This window comes from Sinohyriopsis cumingii, unplaced genomic scaffold, assembly GCF_028554795.1.
Source record: "Sinohyriopsis cumingii isolate HCF-2022 unplaced genomic scaffold, ASM2855479v2 utg000555l, whole genome shotgun sequence".
NCBI classification, from domain to species: domain Eukaryota; kingdom Metazoa; phylum Mollusca; class Bivalvia; order Unionida; family Unionidae; genus Sinohyriopsis; species Sinohyriopsis cumingii.
In genome coordinates, this window is record NW_028315910.1 from 430,327 (window position 1) to 449,115 (window position 18,789).

Below are 18,789 nucleotides of genomic sequence, written 5' to 3' on the forward strand. Positions count from 1 at the left end.
AGCTTAACTGAGAGAGCTACAAACTCTGGAATCACCCTCTTCAAGCTCTCCTAGGTTACTACCTCCACGTGAATCGTCTCCAACCCTAGGTATCACGAAACTAATCAACGAGACCAACCTGAAGGAACATTTGCTGGAACACATCCACAGGCGCAAGAACAATTTGATAGGAGAAATTATATTCCCGTTTACAAAGAAGACATGACAAACATGTTGTTGGAAGCTCTGAAGAGACGATGTCTTAGTGAAAATGCTGATAACAATAGCAATACTAAAATACATCTTTAGCCATAAATGTTTCAAATTCACTGACTGCCTCCCAAAAAAATGTCAAGAAGACTCCCTCCCATCAGACCATTCTGCTAAAGACAAAGTAAATAAAAGGATAAAGCTAATTCAGTTAAGAAATTCTGCTGTTTGCTTCAGACATGTTATTCAAGGTCATTCTATTCTCGTTTTTAAATAATCAGCTCTGATCCAGTGTCACTTGGTACATCTCGACATCTCGCGTGTTGCCATAGAGAGCTCGTTTGCAATCTGATCAGGGCCAATAGGAATGTATAAGTAAATTACAATAATGTATTAAACAATGTTCAAGATACATTTATTTTCACCAGTAAAGTTTTTAGATTCGCGAGTTTTTAAAACCTGACTTATTTTTCCTACAGAAAAGAAATGTTTACGTATCACATTCCTCTTGCTTCCAAAAGTTTTTATCTTATGTATAATTATATTACTCGTTTAAATAAATAAAAATGCATAAATAGTTGGGTTTTTTTTAAATGCTCAGTAAAAATTAGACTACAAAACATTATAACGCTTTCATCGTGCCATAGCAAAAGTGAGTGCTGTGTTATCTTCGTTATTTTCGGCGTCATACGGTACTCTTACTGTTTCCCGTATCACATAGCTACGCCCACAAAGTGAAGTAGGTGAAGTCCTGATATAGAATTCCAACGTCATCGAAGCTTCGAGTTTCTTATGACCTTACACACAAACATAGCTCCATAAATATCTAAAATGGGGTGGGAAAGGTCAGAGGAACATGGAATGGCTGAGATGATGAATTCGGACATAGGGAAACACCATATCAGATGATGTCAGCTCAGTTTCACAATGTGGATGCAAACGCATGTACTTGTTCGACCTGCACGTGTGTACACTCTACATGAGTTTTATTAATTAATTTTGTTCCAGACATTCTATATGATCATGAAAGAAGAAGCATGCATTTCTACTGAGAGTTTGTTAACTAACAAGGTCGTTTCCATGAATAGAACGATCGCACTGCCCGCTCGATCATAAGAAAGGCATTCCTACTGTGTAAAGGGCGTCAAAAGAGCCATGGAATACATACTTCGTACTAAGTTTTAACTTTTAAATAGGTCTAAGATTAAACGAAATAATATTCTATCAATTAAGACAGACTATTACAAAAATGCATTCCATAACCTACGAATTTCTTTCTTCCATCAACCAAAAAGTACAGACTCATGTTTACCATTCCCCTTATGGAACCCCACAGTGAACAACGCATGTACATGATCAAGGATAGGTTCGAATCACATATTTAGTAGGAATTATATACATAACTGCAACTGATACAAAAGCACAGTGGATTACATAATATAATATTTGTATTTAAATGTATATTCCAACTTATTTCCAACAGAGTCAGTACTTACGGCTTTATTGACCTCCTCCACGTGTCAGATTGCGCTTACACTTAAGAGAAACCTTGACGATCAATCGGAACGGCAGTCGGCTTATTCCGTACATATCGGAATAAATTTATCAAGGTCGAGGTCGTTGAAATTGTTTTGGGACTTGAACTTAGTGCATTAATCACATAATTAGTAAGGAATTATATATATATATATATATATATATATATATATATATATATATATATATATATATATATATATATATATATAAAACTCATATACATAACTACAAACGATACATTAACAGATGATGCGACTAAATTGTATTAAAAATCAACAAAACAAAACAAATAAAAAGGAAACTGCATGCATCTAAATCGTCTTGACTAGTATTTAGGGATAACAGGCCAAATTTAAAATTTCATCTCGGGTTAATAAATATGGAATTTTCGAGACGGTCAAAGTATCTGAAATAACAAATTAGCAAACAAAGTATACTGCTTTTGATGGTTTTTTGTTCATAGCAAGTACAAACAACTTATTTTATTGCCTCGAGAAGAAAAAAAATTCTCCAAACAATGAGCATTTTTTGTACAGTGTATAAATTTAATACAAATCCAGTAATAGATTTTTTTAAAGTTAATTAATGAAGCAGTCACTAGAGAATAAAACCAGACTGTTATTGAGGCATGATTTACAAAAATGTGCCTCGGTCAATCCAGAATTTGCAGCTTTAATTACTCAGAATTTACAGTTATGAGTGTATGTCCAATCCAAAGGCCAAATTATGTGTAAAGCTTGTTTTTATTCATGTTTTATTCATGTGAAAGTGAAAAACAAAGAAACTGGTAACATTTGCCTCCTTACTTTTCAAAAGAAATCTATATGGACAATGTAACAAGACAATCCAGGTATTTATTCATTTTAAATGCCTACCTGTATTAGAATTTGTTTAGACTCATTCATCTAACCATGCTTTTTATGACTGAAAGTTTACATAAAATATTTATTTCTCTAATATTTCCTGCGAAAGGTTAAATACAGTACTGTATATACTTTTTATCTATTTATTTATTTATTTATTTTGCAGTTGCTTTATTGCATAGTTGGATTGTGCTGGCATTTTTTGTCATAACAATATTAACTTATTTTTTAAACAGTGCAAAATAACGATAAAATCACAGACAAATGAAGATGTTTATGCAGGGGGTATGTATGCTACAACAGCCTGAGCTGTGAGTAACCATAAAAACTTTTTTAAAAATTCTTTTAAATCATTCCGAGGGGTGGGGGTGGTCTTATTCTTCAAACAGAAAACAACCACATCTCATCTGTGAAGATACCAGTATAAATTTGTAATAATTTTTTTTGCTACTACATTAATTTCATATCCAAAGGTATCAAGCAGGTTTTATACTATTTTGTATCAGTAATAATAAAAACAAACTGCTGATTACAGGTAGCGGTAGAAACGATATTTATATTCATTGAGTATATAGTTGCTACCGAATGAGTCTGACGTTTTGTCAGTAAAGTACCTTACAATTAATCACCTTAATGTGCTATAAATATAAGTGTATTTATTATAATGCTAAGGTGATTTCGTGCTGTCACAGATTTCGTTGTACTTTATTGATAAAACATCAGACTGTGGTTGCTACCGCTACCAGGTGCTCAAGGGAGAGAACTGACACACATTTCCGGTTAAAGATGAGATGGCGGATATGTTATGATACAACCCTATTCCCACGATACGAAGGAAAGTACCACATTCTTCTCGGCACATTCTACATTTAGATACAAAAATAAAACCTCTCCCGCGTGAAACCCTCTATGATCCACACGTTTTGTGGATTTTTTTCATGAAAATTTTCTCAGCCGTATCAAATTCTTACCAATAACGTATAGTTTAAAACAAAAGCCAAATGGTTTCCTTTGCGCAGGTTATGACGTAGAATGTCCCCGCTATTCATGAAATTATCCAATCAAAGTTAAATGAATGGGAGCCCCGTAAAGAGGGGTACCCTCTCTGTACACAAATAGTAAGATGGTGGCACTCGGCCCGACTGAAGCGCGCTCTAGATACGTTGTTATCGCTATAGTATTATTTACTTATGCTAATCTCATCTTTTTTTCAAGGACATATTTAAAAAAATGTATTCATTGTTTATTTGAACTCGACAGTTTTATGTTTTGCAAAATACATAAGCTATAGAATTCCTTCAGCGTACAGATTTCTCACTTTTTATATAAAATTCTAATTTATGCCATTTATACAATATTAATGTCGTAAATTTATACATTTTATATAACTTTTAGGTCTTAAATTTATACATTTTATATAACTTTTAGGTCCTAAATTTATACATTTTATATAACATTTAGGTCTTAAATTAATACATTTTGTATAACAGTTCAGCCTTAAATTTATACAGTTTATATAACATTCGGCCTTAAATTTATACACTTTATATAAAATTTAGGTCTTAAATTTATACATTTTATATAACAGTTCAGCCTTAAATTAATACATCTTTTATAACATTTAGGTCTTAATTTTATATATATATATATATATATATATATATATATATATATATATATATATATATATATATATATATATATATATATGTATATATAAGATTTAGGTCTTAAATTTATACATTTTATATACAGTTCAGCCTTAAATTTAAACATTTTATATAACATCTAGGTCTTAAATTTATACATTATATATAAGATTTAGGTCTTAAATTTATACATTTTATATAACAGTTCAGCCTTACATTTATACATATTATATAACATTTAAGCTTTAAATTTATACATTTTATATAACAGTTCAAACTTAAATTTAAACATTTTATATAACATTTTGGTCTTAAATTGATACATTTTATATAACATTTAGGTCTTAAATTAGTACATTTTATGTAACAGTTCAGTCTTAAATTTATACATTTTATATAACATTTAAGCCTTAAATTTATACATTTTATATAAAATTTCAGCCTTAAATTTACACATTTTATATAACATTTATTCATTTAGGTCTTAAATTTATACATTTTATATAACATTTAGGTCTTAAATTTACACATTTTATATAACATTTAGGTCTTAAATTTATATATTTTATTTAGTCATTTAGGTCTTAAATTTACACATTTTATATAACATTTAGGTCTTAAATTTACACATTTTATATAACATTTAGGTCTTAAATTTATACATTTTATATAACATTTAGGTCTTAAATTTATACATTTTATAAAACATTTAAGCCCTAAATTTATACTTCAGTAGCATTTAATGCTCCTGAATAGGAATTAAATGTTTCTGAACAGATATGTCAATATTTTGTCTGGTGATTCACGGCTATAGCTTATGGTGTCTAATGATTCACGGCTATAGATTATGGTGTCTAGTGATTCACGGCTATAGATTATGGTGTCTAGTGATTCATGGCTATAGATTATGGTGTCTAGTGATTCATGGTTACAGATTACTGTGTCTAGTGATTTTGTGTTCTAAATTATTGAGTATAGTGATTCATGGTTATAGACTGTGTCTAGTGATGCGTAGTTATATATTCAAAGTGCCGGAAAAATATCTTCATATGTTCTATTAACTGTCTGTGTTACTGTGGTGACCATAAAAGGAGTGCATGCAACTTTCGCATTATTGCAGGGTATGAAACTAAAATCACCATGACGACCACATGAGCACTAGCATACTGGCCCTATCGCCACATGAAGTCTAGTACATTGGCCCGATGGCCACATGAGGACTACTAGTATATTAGCCTGAGGGCAGCTTCATTCAAACATTTTCAAACAGAGAAAGCGCTTCGTACATAAAGGTATCCAACCGAAATGTTGGAAACAAGAACTAATCGATGTAAGAACTGAATATTATCAAAACTGGCTGGCTGTGGGGAAAAATGCATTATGAATTATTTGACAAATTCCGGGTGTAAACCTGCACGAAATCTATTGGAATATGTTTTATTTTGTCAGGAATTGAGAGCATATCATTCGTTATGATCTTTAATCCGCTGACAGACGAGACGAAACTATAGCGTTGATGAAATGTGACCTGAACGTCTCCATCTGCATTCCCAGTCACATGACTACACAAATCTTGCAACCTAAATGTCAATGACATCAGATGTCAAATAGTCACGTGACATTAAACCATTTCTAATGTTGATGTAGGAAAATAAATTGAACACATAAATGAAAGTCGCGTAATCTTGCTTGAAAAATGAAAGGTCGTAAACTTCTCAAAATATTAATTCAGAAAACAACGACCAGAAATCTGTAAATGTTACAGTAACTTGAACAAAAACAGATTTATTAAGCAGAGAGCGTATGTCAATGCGGTAGTCATGTGTCACCAACAAAATACATCGCTGACACGTGATCAGTACTTGATGAATCTTTTTTTCCATATCGAGAGGCTTATGGTCATTGTTCTCAGAATAAATATATTGAGAACAAAATGTGCGTTCTATTTATTTAAAACGTTCACGTGATCTTTATTCAATATTTTCGAATTCTATGTACAACAACTTTGGAAATGTAGTTTCGTCTCGTCTGTCAGCGGATTAAAGATATAACGAATGCTATGCTAACAATTTCTGACAAAATAAATCATAGTCCTATCGATTTCATGCAGGTATATCTCGATGAAAGGTCGTTCAAATGCTAGGCCGTCTAGTAAGCGGCTACCCCTATGCCGACACTTACTGGTGGGGAATTACAAATTTCGATAGGCAATGAACCCTGATCCTACATCCCAATATGAACGTCCATGTATCAATAATGGGGTGTCAATGATCAGAGGAAACTTAGACTTCCCTTTACACAGGACAGGTTGGTGGTTTTACACCAGGGCAATAGTTTATCAAAACCACAGAAGAGAGACAAAGTCAGGGTTCATTAACAGTCTAAATTCTTACTTTTACAGTGATGACAAACCAAGACCCCACGTCTTTTGGGTCAGAATGTTAATGATTATCAGATATGTGAACTACGTAGAATTTGTTTCTTACATTACCATATGTGACCGCTATAAGCCCTTTAAACTTAAACTACCATATGGCAAACGGTACCAATTGTACAACCCCCAGGTAGGCGGAGCTTAAGGTGTAGGGAACATTGTATAAAGAAATAAACAACAACACTAGGCGTGATTGGTGCATTATGTAAGTTGTACTTTCTGTTAGGCTTTTAAAAAAGTTGAGCCTCTTGGCAACATGTGAGATTATGTTAATTTATGTATAGATCATATTTTGTATTTTTTAAGATTTTTTTAAAATGTAGTACACATGGCTGAAAATGTCTGTTGTGACTAGATAACTCTTACCCCTGTCTAGTTCTAGCAGAGTTATCTCTCTTAAATGTCATGGAGTACCTGGTTTTGTCCTTGTCAAATTGACAATCTAACATTGTTCTCTTTGACAGTGTGTGACATGCATACTGAGGTAGGATAGAACGTATATTTATTTCATAAAACATTAGCATTGAGGTTTATGGAAAACAATTGGTATCGTGATACCATATATACCCATATATACCCATATACACCCATATATACCCATATACACCCATATATACCCATTTTTAACCATATACACCCATATACACCCATATATACCCATATACACCCATATATACCCATATATACCCATATACACCCATATATACCCATATACACCCATATACACCCATATACACCTATATATACCCATATACACCCATGCCTCTTGTCTTAATGATAATCAATATTTATGCAATAAATTGGAGGGAAATGTTAGACATTAATATGACAGCAACAAAATGATTCTGCATAATAATGTTTTTTTCTTGTCTAATAATAATAATAATAATAATAATAATAATAACAATAACATTAATAATATGGGGATGATGATGATGGAGGCGGAGGAGTAGGTGGACAAGGAGGAGTACGAAGAAAATAATTACCATAACCATAGTTAATAAATTTGAACATTACTACCGATATTTAATGCTTCTGTTTTAATGCAATGAATATAGTTCAATAAAGAATGGTATTATTATTATTATTATTATTATCATCATCATCATCGTCAGAAGCATTATTATTGTTATTTATTATTATCGGAGATAAGTGGATGAAGCCTAATTCCGTTTAGGATCATCATGAAAAATGTTTCAATAAATAGTAATCACCCTGTACACAACATGCCTCCATTAATCGCATAATAGTAGTCTATAGTGGCTCTAATGTAAACGATTATCATGCTGACAACGAATTTAAATTTATCCTGTCCTATACAATGTTGTCTCTTGTGACCAAGGATAAGATAAACTCGAAATATACAACCCAAATGATTTGTATTTCATCAAAGCATAGGTACTAAAATGAGTTAACAAAAACGAAGTCAATTATTCTTCTTATTTATAAAATCATTGTTCATAAAATTGACGTCATAAACTATTATCATTGTTCACCACTATCATCCAGATTTCACAACAGGCTTTGAGTAAGAAAGAGTTAGTCTCTCTACAATTAGAAGCATTGTACACCAATCAGTAACTGTTTTTATTACGCACCATAGCTGAGACCTCGCATAAAAAGCATACAGTTCCCACTTTTATTAATCTCGTCATTCACCTGCACAATACACAGTTTACATGCTGAACGTAACTTAAACCAATATGCAATATATCGGGGTTGGGAACCTATTTTACATAGCGCGCCACCCTTTCCGGATTAATTACAAAACGAACGAGCGCGTGCCAGCAGTAAGAGAGCAACATTGTTAAAATCGCGCGCCACACAAAACCTCTTGACGTGCCGTGGGTTGCCAAGCCCTGCAATATACAGTCCTAAATATGTACATTTACCAATTAAACAATAAATGTATTCACATTTTAAGAGCCTAAATATGTAAAATTACAATTCAAGCAACAAATGTATTCACAGTTTATAGTCTAAATATGGAAATTTACAATGCACACAACCAATTTATTCAAAATGTATATTCCTATACATGGAAATCTACAATTCCAACACTCCAATTTATTAGCAGTTTCAAACAACGCTATGTAGAGCTGAATTGCGTAGGCTTGGATGCCGATGACATTGGAGAATATGTGTAATATCAAGCTAACTATAATTAACTTAACAATAAGTAAATCATATGATGAAGATCACGGTGACCTTATTTTCTGTAAAATATGCAATGCTGTAACATCAGAGTTTAATCCAATTTGTCAAGTTTCACAAATCCAAAATATGCAGGACGCAAGAAATGGTCGGACAAGCACAAAATTTCAACGGTCACTGCAGCGTAAGATACAGATCACAGCGTAAGATACAGATCACAACGTAAGATACAGTTCACAGCATACAATACAGATCACAGAGGCCTCTTTGTACAATGAGCGCGAAGGTACTACAACTTATCATGACGCAACCCTCGTCAAGTTTCGTGATTCATTGTTTAGCAGTGTGTATACTGCATGCATAAACCTACGAAGTCGCTAGCTACCTCAAAAACATACGAGGTATTAAGCTTCCTCAAAAACCTTCGACTTCGCTAGCTACAGCAAAAGCCCAAACAATGCCGGGTTCTTTTTGGAAATACGTTTGAATATACATGTGTAGTAGTCTATCGTGCTGACAAAATAGCGTTAACCAGGGATGGGCAAAAATACGGCTCGCATGACCTGCTTTTATCCTTCGATTTAAATCTCAATGTGTATTTCCAGCACTTATTCAGCCAGCGCCATGTAGGGAGTTGAGCGTGACCGTGTTAAACCCATAACAACCCATAACAATAACTGATTCATGTGATTTAGAACCTATCCATGAGGCCGTGTACGCATAAAGGACGAGTCCATTAAGGGCACTGTTATATCCACAAATGGCTTCATGTAAGTCATTTGACTCATCTAGGCTATAAATAGTAAGTCAGAATCTAAACCTATGAGACTTATTCAAGCCGATGGTCAGTTTTCAATAGTTTAAAAAAAAATTGTTTAAATACACTACAAAAATATTAGTTATGTAATGTAACTAAAGCCGATAAGGAAATTCCCTTGCCAGAAGCATCTGAACATTCTATATTTATTTTTTTTAAAATCTTGTTGATGGTTTCATATCATCAGAAATCATCTGAGCATATATGACGAGGCGTTTATTGTTGGGTATGTCAGTGCTTTCAGTGCTTTCATCTGCCAATGCTGTCACAAATGACGAATTTTGTAGGTCACGCATACAACTGTCCTCAACAACATTTGATAGTAAATCTGAACAGGCGGTAGCCAAGTCGTAATGAATGGCAGAATTCATAAAAATGCCAATATCATCAATTTCTTCAGCCGATAAGTCGTGTATTAATTAAAGAAAAGTTTTTTTTTTTTTTTAAGGGATGTCTTCTAAACTCAGCCAATGTACACACTTAAGTAGCACGCTCACTGCTGTCTTGTTTGGAAGAATGTTTTTGTAAACCTGTATTCACATCTTCTTGGTGTTGTCGACCTTCAATCAGCAGTTTGGGTTCTGGCAACCCAGCATGCCTTGCCAGTATACTGTTCTGAAACTTATTGCTTTTTGCACATTTGGCCATGAAGGTTCCTTTTAGCCTCGTTATGGCAAAACATAAAGGCGTCTTCATTCTCACATTCTTCTCTCGAATAAACTTCTTTTTGAAAACGTAGCCAGCTGTGTTTTCAACCATTGCTGCAACAATTAAATTTTATCTTACTGGTAACCATTATAACGACGGTTGCACTAGTTCGATAACAGTACAGTTGACGGTATGGAAAGAATGAGTGTAGTTGTAATTTTTTAGTTCAGTGGAGGGTTCCGATTAATTAAAGTATGAAATTTATCGGCAATGGTCGTTCATATTTATGTATATAATATGAAAAATCACCTGATTAGTACTGTAACCTCCAGTATAATTATATGCTTCGTTTACGAAATATCACTTGAAATATTTGTAGCAAAATACAAATAAAAGTGCAGTGTATAAACAACCGTGTAAACACTTAACACATATTTAAGAAACTGAAGCTACATTGTGAAACTGGGAGCCAATCTTGCATTTCAATGTTTTTAACGACCGAGTTTATCCTGTAAGTCAGCCCGAATTGCCTCTGCTAGTTCCGACCCTATCGTAGTATAGGACAGTTATTTTGGGTTTGAAGGTCCGAAGGAATTTGGAGAATCTCAAAGCCTTTTTCCAACCTTCCATGACATTGCAGATTTATCAGAACTTTGACTTTTTTCATGTAGTTTGAACAAATATATGTTATGGGAAGCGGACAGTATATTGCACTTGTACCGTATGAAACCGAAATAACGAAGATAAAGTAACAAGTAATTTTGATCAATTTTTAATAATCAATTTTGTTCAGGCGCTTACTTCAATATTTTTGTTTTTGTTTGAAAAAATAAAACCTTAGATCCTAACTTTTGGAAACATAAGAAAGACAGTATTTAAACTTGTTTTAATGAGGAAAAGAGCTGCTTGTATCTATTTAAAAGCTTAAAAGTTTTGTACCTTCCACATTATTCAATACATATTATTCAATACATATAACAGCTGTAAGGGCCAATGTGCTACACGTTCCCCAAGGGGAACTGAGATGGCGGTCAGCTGCCGTTGACTTCATGAGTCCTACTGTTTGGTACATATTTACTAAAAACTTGGTTAAGCATGATGCAGGGTTCAAAACTAACGGACGTACGTTAGTCCACGACTAACAGTTTTCCTCACGGATTAACAAATATGTTCCAATACAAGTCCGCCTAACGAATAAAAAAATGAATGCATGTAATTATTTTAAAGTTTGTTTTTCTCGTATTTTTAATGAATTCCATAATATAAATGCGGACAAACAACTTGCTATTTTAGTTACTAAACTTGATGCAACTCGCGCAAGCAAATCCAGATCACCAAGGCGGTTTATATTTGGCATTAAAAATGGTGTGCAAAGCGTAATTGTCGCACTGACCAGGATCACAGTTAAACAAAGAAGCGAAGAGAACAATGTGGCGAATTAAACAAGATGTGGACAATCCGGCCAAATGCCTTAACATTGCCAATAACGAGGACAAAAGGGAACGCGACAAACAGTATGATAAAGAAAGTAGGAACCGAACTTTTCTAAAGAAGTGGAAATCCGATCGGCCGTGGCTTAATTTTAACCCCGAAGTAAATACCATGTTTTGCAGTGTCTGCAAAGAGCATTCACAAACGGACAACAAAAAAAGATAATTTGTAGTTGGATGTTCCAATTTAAGATTGGAAACAATAGTTTACCTTGAAACCAAATCACAAATCCATCAGAAATGCACGATCATGAGTCGAGAATTATCGAAACCCAAAGGACAATCATCTGCAAGTAAAATCGTCATGCGACTAAACGAACAATTTGTTGGAAGAATGTCAGTTTTGTTTAGGAATATGAACGCCCTAGTCAAATACGGAGGGGGATTACCGCCATAATTATATGCGTGTATTTGCTAACCTTCCTCAATGCATTATTGTAAATGACTGCTTGCAAGTGATACTTTCATAATTCAATCGATGTACATTGTATTCTTCATTGATGCAAATTGTACGTGGCAGATTTTATTATCAATGGCTGCTTGCAAGTGCTACAGTCATAATTCTAATCATGAATGTTCTATTCTTCATTGATGCAAGCTGTAAATAGCTGCTTGCAAGTGCTACATTCATAATTCTAATGATGAATCTTCTATTCTTCATTAATGCAAGCTGTAAATGGCTGCTTGCAAATGCTTAGATCTATTTTCCTTCTTCGTCATTGTATCTTGCAGTTTGCTAACTAATGAATTTATTCTGTTGTTTGTCGTAGGGTAAACGCTTTGTCAGTTATTATAAGTTTTGTACATTCTGTTTATTAACTTGCCATACTACAATTACATCATTTTAACTGCTGTTTTCATACAGATTTGGCCTTGCAATAATGTAAATACAAAGTTTTATCAGTATCGTCTTTGTTGTCCATCTCGTGTCGCCATCTGTTGTCATAATGACGTACTAGAGATCAGCATGGCATTATGACAACAGACGGAGCTCTAAATTTCTAAAGTTTTTCCTTTACCAGAAATAATTAATGCTCGGGTGCATAGAAACACCGGAACGCAATAAAAACACCGAAACACACTTCAATTATATCGTATATATCACAGTGTATATTGGTTGTGTATGTATAATTCATACGTGAAATTTAATATTATTTATATAATAAATTATTATGTACATTCTTTTCTGCAAGTGATGCAACATCAAACTAAAAGAAAGCAGGAAACTGCGCATTTTGGCGACAGCTTGGAAAGTAACAATATTTAATATTAACAGCGTGTATTGCAATTTATACATGAGTTTAATGCTTCTGCTATTACTAATAAACACATATTAATATTGATTTATTAAGTCGATTATTATATTGTGGTTATTAATAATTACATTTTTCTTATTATCTTAAGTTCCGGGATGTGTGAGATCTGCGCAAACCAGCAGGTGAAACAGCTATATAGTTTAAGTGTAAACTATCATGAATTATGCGCGATAATGGTCTAAATGGAAAGAAACATGCGAGAATGGCGTGTCAAATCATTTCCCTCTTTCGTTGACCGTTTTTTAAAAACCTATTCTGCTATTGGAAGAAGAGAATGGGATACTGGATAATGGCAGAAATGGGTTTGCTGCACAAAGACAATTTTCGGAACATATTTCAAAATGTTTTTGTTTCATATAACACACAAATGTTTACAAATTATTATACAAATAAGGCAAGTCTGATGTGCCCACTCGGAGAGTACAGCAATATAATACAGCAACAACAGGAATAAACACATCCCAAGTTATTTCTATAAAACTCATAACACTTTGGCCTCAGCATACAACCTCATAACACTATATATATATATATATATATATATATATATATATATATATATATATATATATATATATATATATATATATATATATATATATCGTTCTTTACAATATACTAAGTTATTAACACGTTGCCGTACTATATATTCCAAAGGACAATTTTCATGTACAGGGTCTTCCTACTGCAGTTCCATGGGCCAAACGTGGCCCGTGGGAATCTTTTATGTGGCCCGCGCTCATACAAAATTAGTTATATAATTATTATGTAAATCGGCATGCATCGCATACGAACAACAATTTTGGTTCATGTGGCCCGCGGGTTGAAGACGATGGCCCACCCTGTTCTAATATATACACGTTGATATACACTGCATCACATAATAAAATTATAATATAAATCTTATTAATATGAAATTTGAACATGATCCAAAGTATTTACAATAAATGAGGGCATTTCAAGATTTCAAGTTATTAGCAATCAAACAGTTGATTTGCGGCGTATGAGATTTTGAAAACCATGCGACAAGAAGTTCGTTTGTTGCAATATACGAATGTAAAAGTATGCTATTTGTCTTATTCTTATTATTTGTAACTGTTGGTTCGTTTATTTTCCGTTTTCTTTGTCCTGATTTCTTTCAGTGTGCCATAGGAACCACGATTTCTGACTGCTTGTCTGATGATGTCACGTATTTACTGTTTGTAAGAATGAAGCTTCTTAATTTGTTGTACAATTTATGACTTAGTTCGACCACCAAACATTAATGTAACAGTTGTCAATACAATATAAAATTACAGTAAATTGAAATCACAAAATTTGGCCATATATGTAGTATTAAATCAAAATGTTTGAACTTTGCGTCACACGTACATAATTGGACTTGTCTTAAAGCATTAATTTTAATTTTTTTAATGTGATTTTTTTCTTTTCTTGAATTTCCAATAAAATCACATGTTCTTATGAGACTTTCTGAATGCCACATATTTAATCACTAGTTGTAGTACTGTTTTTCAACATTCTTTTCTATTCAGCTTTTTGTCTTGTCATCTACACAGAAAAACAAAGGCATGGAAAATTATGAATAAGTGTGCTGTTATTCTAGGAATGCATCACAAATTGTACTGATAACTTTGATAGCCATTGTATGCAGTTTTGTTATTTCCTAAAGTTTTTTGTTCAAAAGTGAATATATATTTATACGCGTTCTTGTGGTTTACATGTTTTTAAAGTTGCTGCGATCCAAGGATTGCATTCTATATGGTACTATTAACTTTGACAGTGATTGTGTGTAATTTTGTTGTGGTGTAAGATTTCTTGTTGAAAAGTGAATATCTATATATGCATGTATTTATAGCTCGGTGTTTGTTTGCGGTTGTTATTCTAGAATTGCATACTATATTGTACTGATACATTTATTTGACAGCCATGATGTGAAATGTTGTTGTGTAAGGTATGTGTAAAATTTGATATTAGACTTTAATATTCATGTATTATCACTAAATATTGATATTATTAATAGATTTATAAATCTGAAATTGAATGTGTACATCTGAAGGAGTGTATCCGTGTGAGAGTCAGTCTCCCTCTCTCTCTCTGTCTGTCTCTCTCTCTCTCTCTGTCTCTCTCTCTCTGTCTCTCTCTCTCATATGAACAACAAAATAAATGTTAGAAAGGGAGAAAGTGAAGCAGAGCAAAATACATATGAGTCCATATTCACAAAACTCCCCAGTTTGATTGCACATACATACATATATACATACATGCACATACATACATACATACATACATACATACATACATACAGGACATTATTTCGTAAACTATTGAAGGAAGAGTTAAGGATATCAGATAGTTGCAAAAATGGGGTTAATAAACAGACATTGTTTTGGAACATGTTTCAAAATGTACACACACACACACACACACACACACACACACACACACATATATAGTGTATCCCCCAGGGGTGTAAAATTGAGGGTAAAAAAAAAACTTGGTGTCAGAACTGGGGGTCAAATAAAAGATGTAGGGGTCAAAAATATACTGACAAATTTTCATATGACTCGTACTTTTTCAGCTTCAAATAGGATATTGCAACTTGCACAACATTCTCTCTCTCTAAACATACAAATAAATCAACATGCACAATTAACAAACAAATGCATTGTCCATTCAAAGAATAATTTTATTAGTTCATTTTTCTTTTAAAGTCGTTCTTTTAACAGTCCCCTTATAATCAATATGAAGCAATAGTATAGCCCAACACAGTACATACATGCCAATACAAAAAGCCAAATAAATCTTTTTAACAAAATGGCAGTCAAATTACTCTTTCATAAAATGTGTACTATCATCAGTTTCACTGTACTTCGTCCTAGAACATATTTATCCAAATATCAAGGAGGATAATGATTATCTTCTTTCTAATAAGTTACACTTGAACTTTAAGATCTATTTTTTATTGCAGCAAACTTAAAAACCAACAAAATCTGCAATGACCCGCTTTGTAATCCAAATAACGCGTTTGTCTCTGCAAGTTTACTGATTTCTTTGTTGTGAAAGAATGTCTTGGGTTATAATGTGTTCTCCAGATATCTTGTGGTGAACGAGGGCAGATTTTTTAAAATTCTAAAACACTGTCAAGAAAGGATTATTCACTTTTGCAGTCTTCGCAATCACGCGATCATAAGTCACACCGGTAATCGTAATGTATGAATACCGTATTCCCGTCAAGGGCATTATTTTCTCCATTTTTCATTAAAGTTAGATCCACAGTTACTCTACTGTGTTCTGCTTCTTTCACTTTATTCGCTAATGATTTTTAGTGCACGGTGTTTTAATCTGGAGATCACTTTCTAGTGCATCAAGCAATGAGATTAAACATCTAGATGACGGTTTGCTGAGCTTAATGGAAATCGCGTGAGAGCTCGCGAGATTAGGGGAAGCTACTCCGTCATAACATTGCCTATGCTAGTCTGGTTCATTGTTTCGAATGTTCCCTGCGTTGCACTCTGCTATACGAATAGAGGAGCGCAAGGCAAGGAGCAAACAAAGCAGGGAACCAGTCAATGCCTGTGCGCAAAGAAATTACGATGCCATCCATCATCCAATGCATTGGGTATTAAATAAATCCTGATCACATTATGAAAATCCTTTGCGTCAAAAAAACGCACGGCAACAAAATGTGTGCGTCAATTTTCTCCAGCGTGCGTCCCTGACGCACAAATGTGCGTAAAGGGAAACACTGATTATTAATTATATGTATATAAGACAAGTGCTCGGACAGCAAATAAGATTAAATATGATGAACAACAGAAATAAACACATACCAAGTTATATCAATGAAACTGCTATGTCCGTGGCCCTCTCTCTCTCTCTCTCTCTCTCTCTCTTAGTACTAATATTAGTACCCTTACTCGTACCTCGTGGACAGGGTACTAACATGAGCATATACGTGTTAATGGAGCAAGCCGGGTGTGATTCACACCCGGCACTCTTTTAGCCTAATAATAACACTTTAAACATAGTCCTTGCATATAATCCAATAAATTGAGTAGTCCTCTTATTTAATACCGGAAGTATCGAAAATCATTGTAGAAATAGTTGTAAAATCTCATTTACCTTTTTTAGCCGATATTTTTGTTTAGATCGTCCGCCATATTATTTCAAATAATGATTACTCCCGTTCTCAGCCTCGTTTGTTTGTGTGCCATATAAGGACACTGACGCCATATTTGGAAATGTAAACAAATCGTAGTAAAAATTTGGCGCCGTTTGGGTCAGAAATTCTGCGCATTAAAAGTAAATACGGTTTATCGGCAACTTTGAAATTCCACCAAGAAGCGATTATTCGCACTTAATTGATAATAATGTAGCGTAGAATATCCAAAATATGGTCTGGCAAGCCTTACGTAGAAAAGGGGTCACGGCGAGAGTCTCGCGTTATCTGTCATGGCGGACAGGATACGGTTAGAGTAACCATGTCAATTTATTTTATCGTGTAAGGGCTTAATAAATTCAAAATAAGCCAAACTTCTTTCACAGCATGATTATACTTATGTAGTTGATTTCTATCCTGTTTGTTTTTCTGACTTCAGTGATGATTTTTTTTGCTCCATTACATGATATGGGATCAGTTCGTAGCCTCAACCACAACAAATCAAGTTGAGGCTACGACGTCGTAGCTATCTCTCTCTCTCTCTCTCTCTCTCTCTCTCTCTCTCTCTCTCTCTCTATATATATATATATATATATATATATATATATATATATATATATATATATATATATATATATATATATACATATCGTTCACTTAAATATACCAGGTAATTAACACGTTGCCACACTATATATTCCTACATATTCCAAAGGGTAATTTACAAGTTTGTACATGTTTATATACAAAGCATCATATAACCTACCATAAAATTATGATGTAAGTCATATTAATATGAAATTTAAAACTTATCACAAATATGAACAAGAAATGCGGGTTGTGTAAAGATAGGCCTACTAGTTTCATAGCAATCAAACACTGGATTTGCCGCTTATGTGGTTTTGAAAATCAATTTTGAAAATAGCGGCTGATGCCATTTACAAAGAAGTGAATACATATGGGTATTGAAGAAAAGCTGTTATAAAAGGGAAATTGCGTGTATTTTTTTTTTCCTTCTTCTTCGTCTTCTTCTTATTATTATTTATATTGAACAATCGATACGGAAAATATAACTACTTGAATCACAGTCCAAAATTTTTAGTTGTGATGTAAATTCCAAAATAAATACAGAAATGATTTGACCTGGCATTTCTGCATGTAGCTTTGTATTTAGATCGTTAAAATAATTGACCGCGCATAATTCTTGATAGTTATGCTTACGCTGTACGGCTATTGAAATTGCTGATTTTCACAAAGTTCATTTATGCTGGCATTATTAGTAAATCATTACTAATACTTATTTATTAGAAATAGATTAAGTATTAAACTTCTGTAAAAATAATATTGGATACTTAGTAAATATTATTTTATTTCAAAAATGTCGCAAATTTCACAGTTTCCAGCTGTGGTATATACCATATTGCGTTTCGGTGTTTTCAATTCGTTCCGGCGTTTCGGTGTTTTTATGCACCGATTAATCAAGATCCACGGATCTTTACTGCATTCATTTTGTGTCGATAAACATTGCAAC

The 18,789-nt window shown here is 33.3% G+C and overlaps 1 protein-coding gene across 4 annotated transcripts in view; it reads right to left on the reverse strand.

Annotated features, from left to right (window-relative positions):
• The window catches only part of LOC149773788 (glutamate decarboxylase 1-like), a 112,665-nt gene that overhangs the window by 71,785 nt on the left and 22,091 nt on the right, over positions 1-18,789 (reverse strand). The window contains exon 1 of one of the 4 annotated variants that reach the window (XM_089945997.1): positions 1,686-1,775. The exons of the other annotated variants lie outside the window; for them this stretch is intronic. The gene's annotated coding sequence lies outside the window, so the exon portion shown is untranslated. Of the gene's footprint in view, positions 1-1,685; positions 1,776-18,789 lie in introns of those variants that run through there. 4 annotated transcript variants of the gene reach the window in all.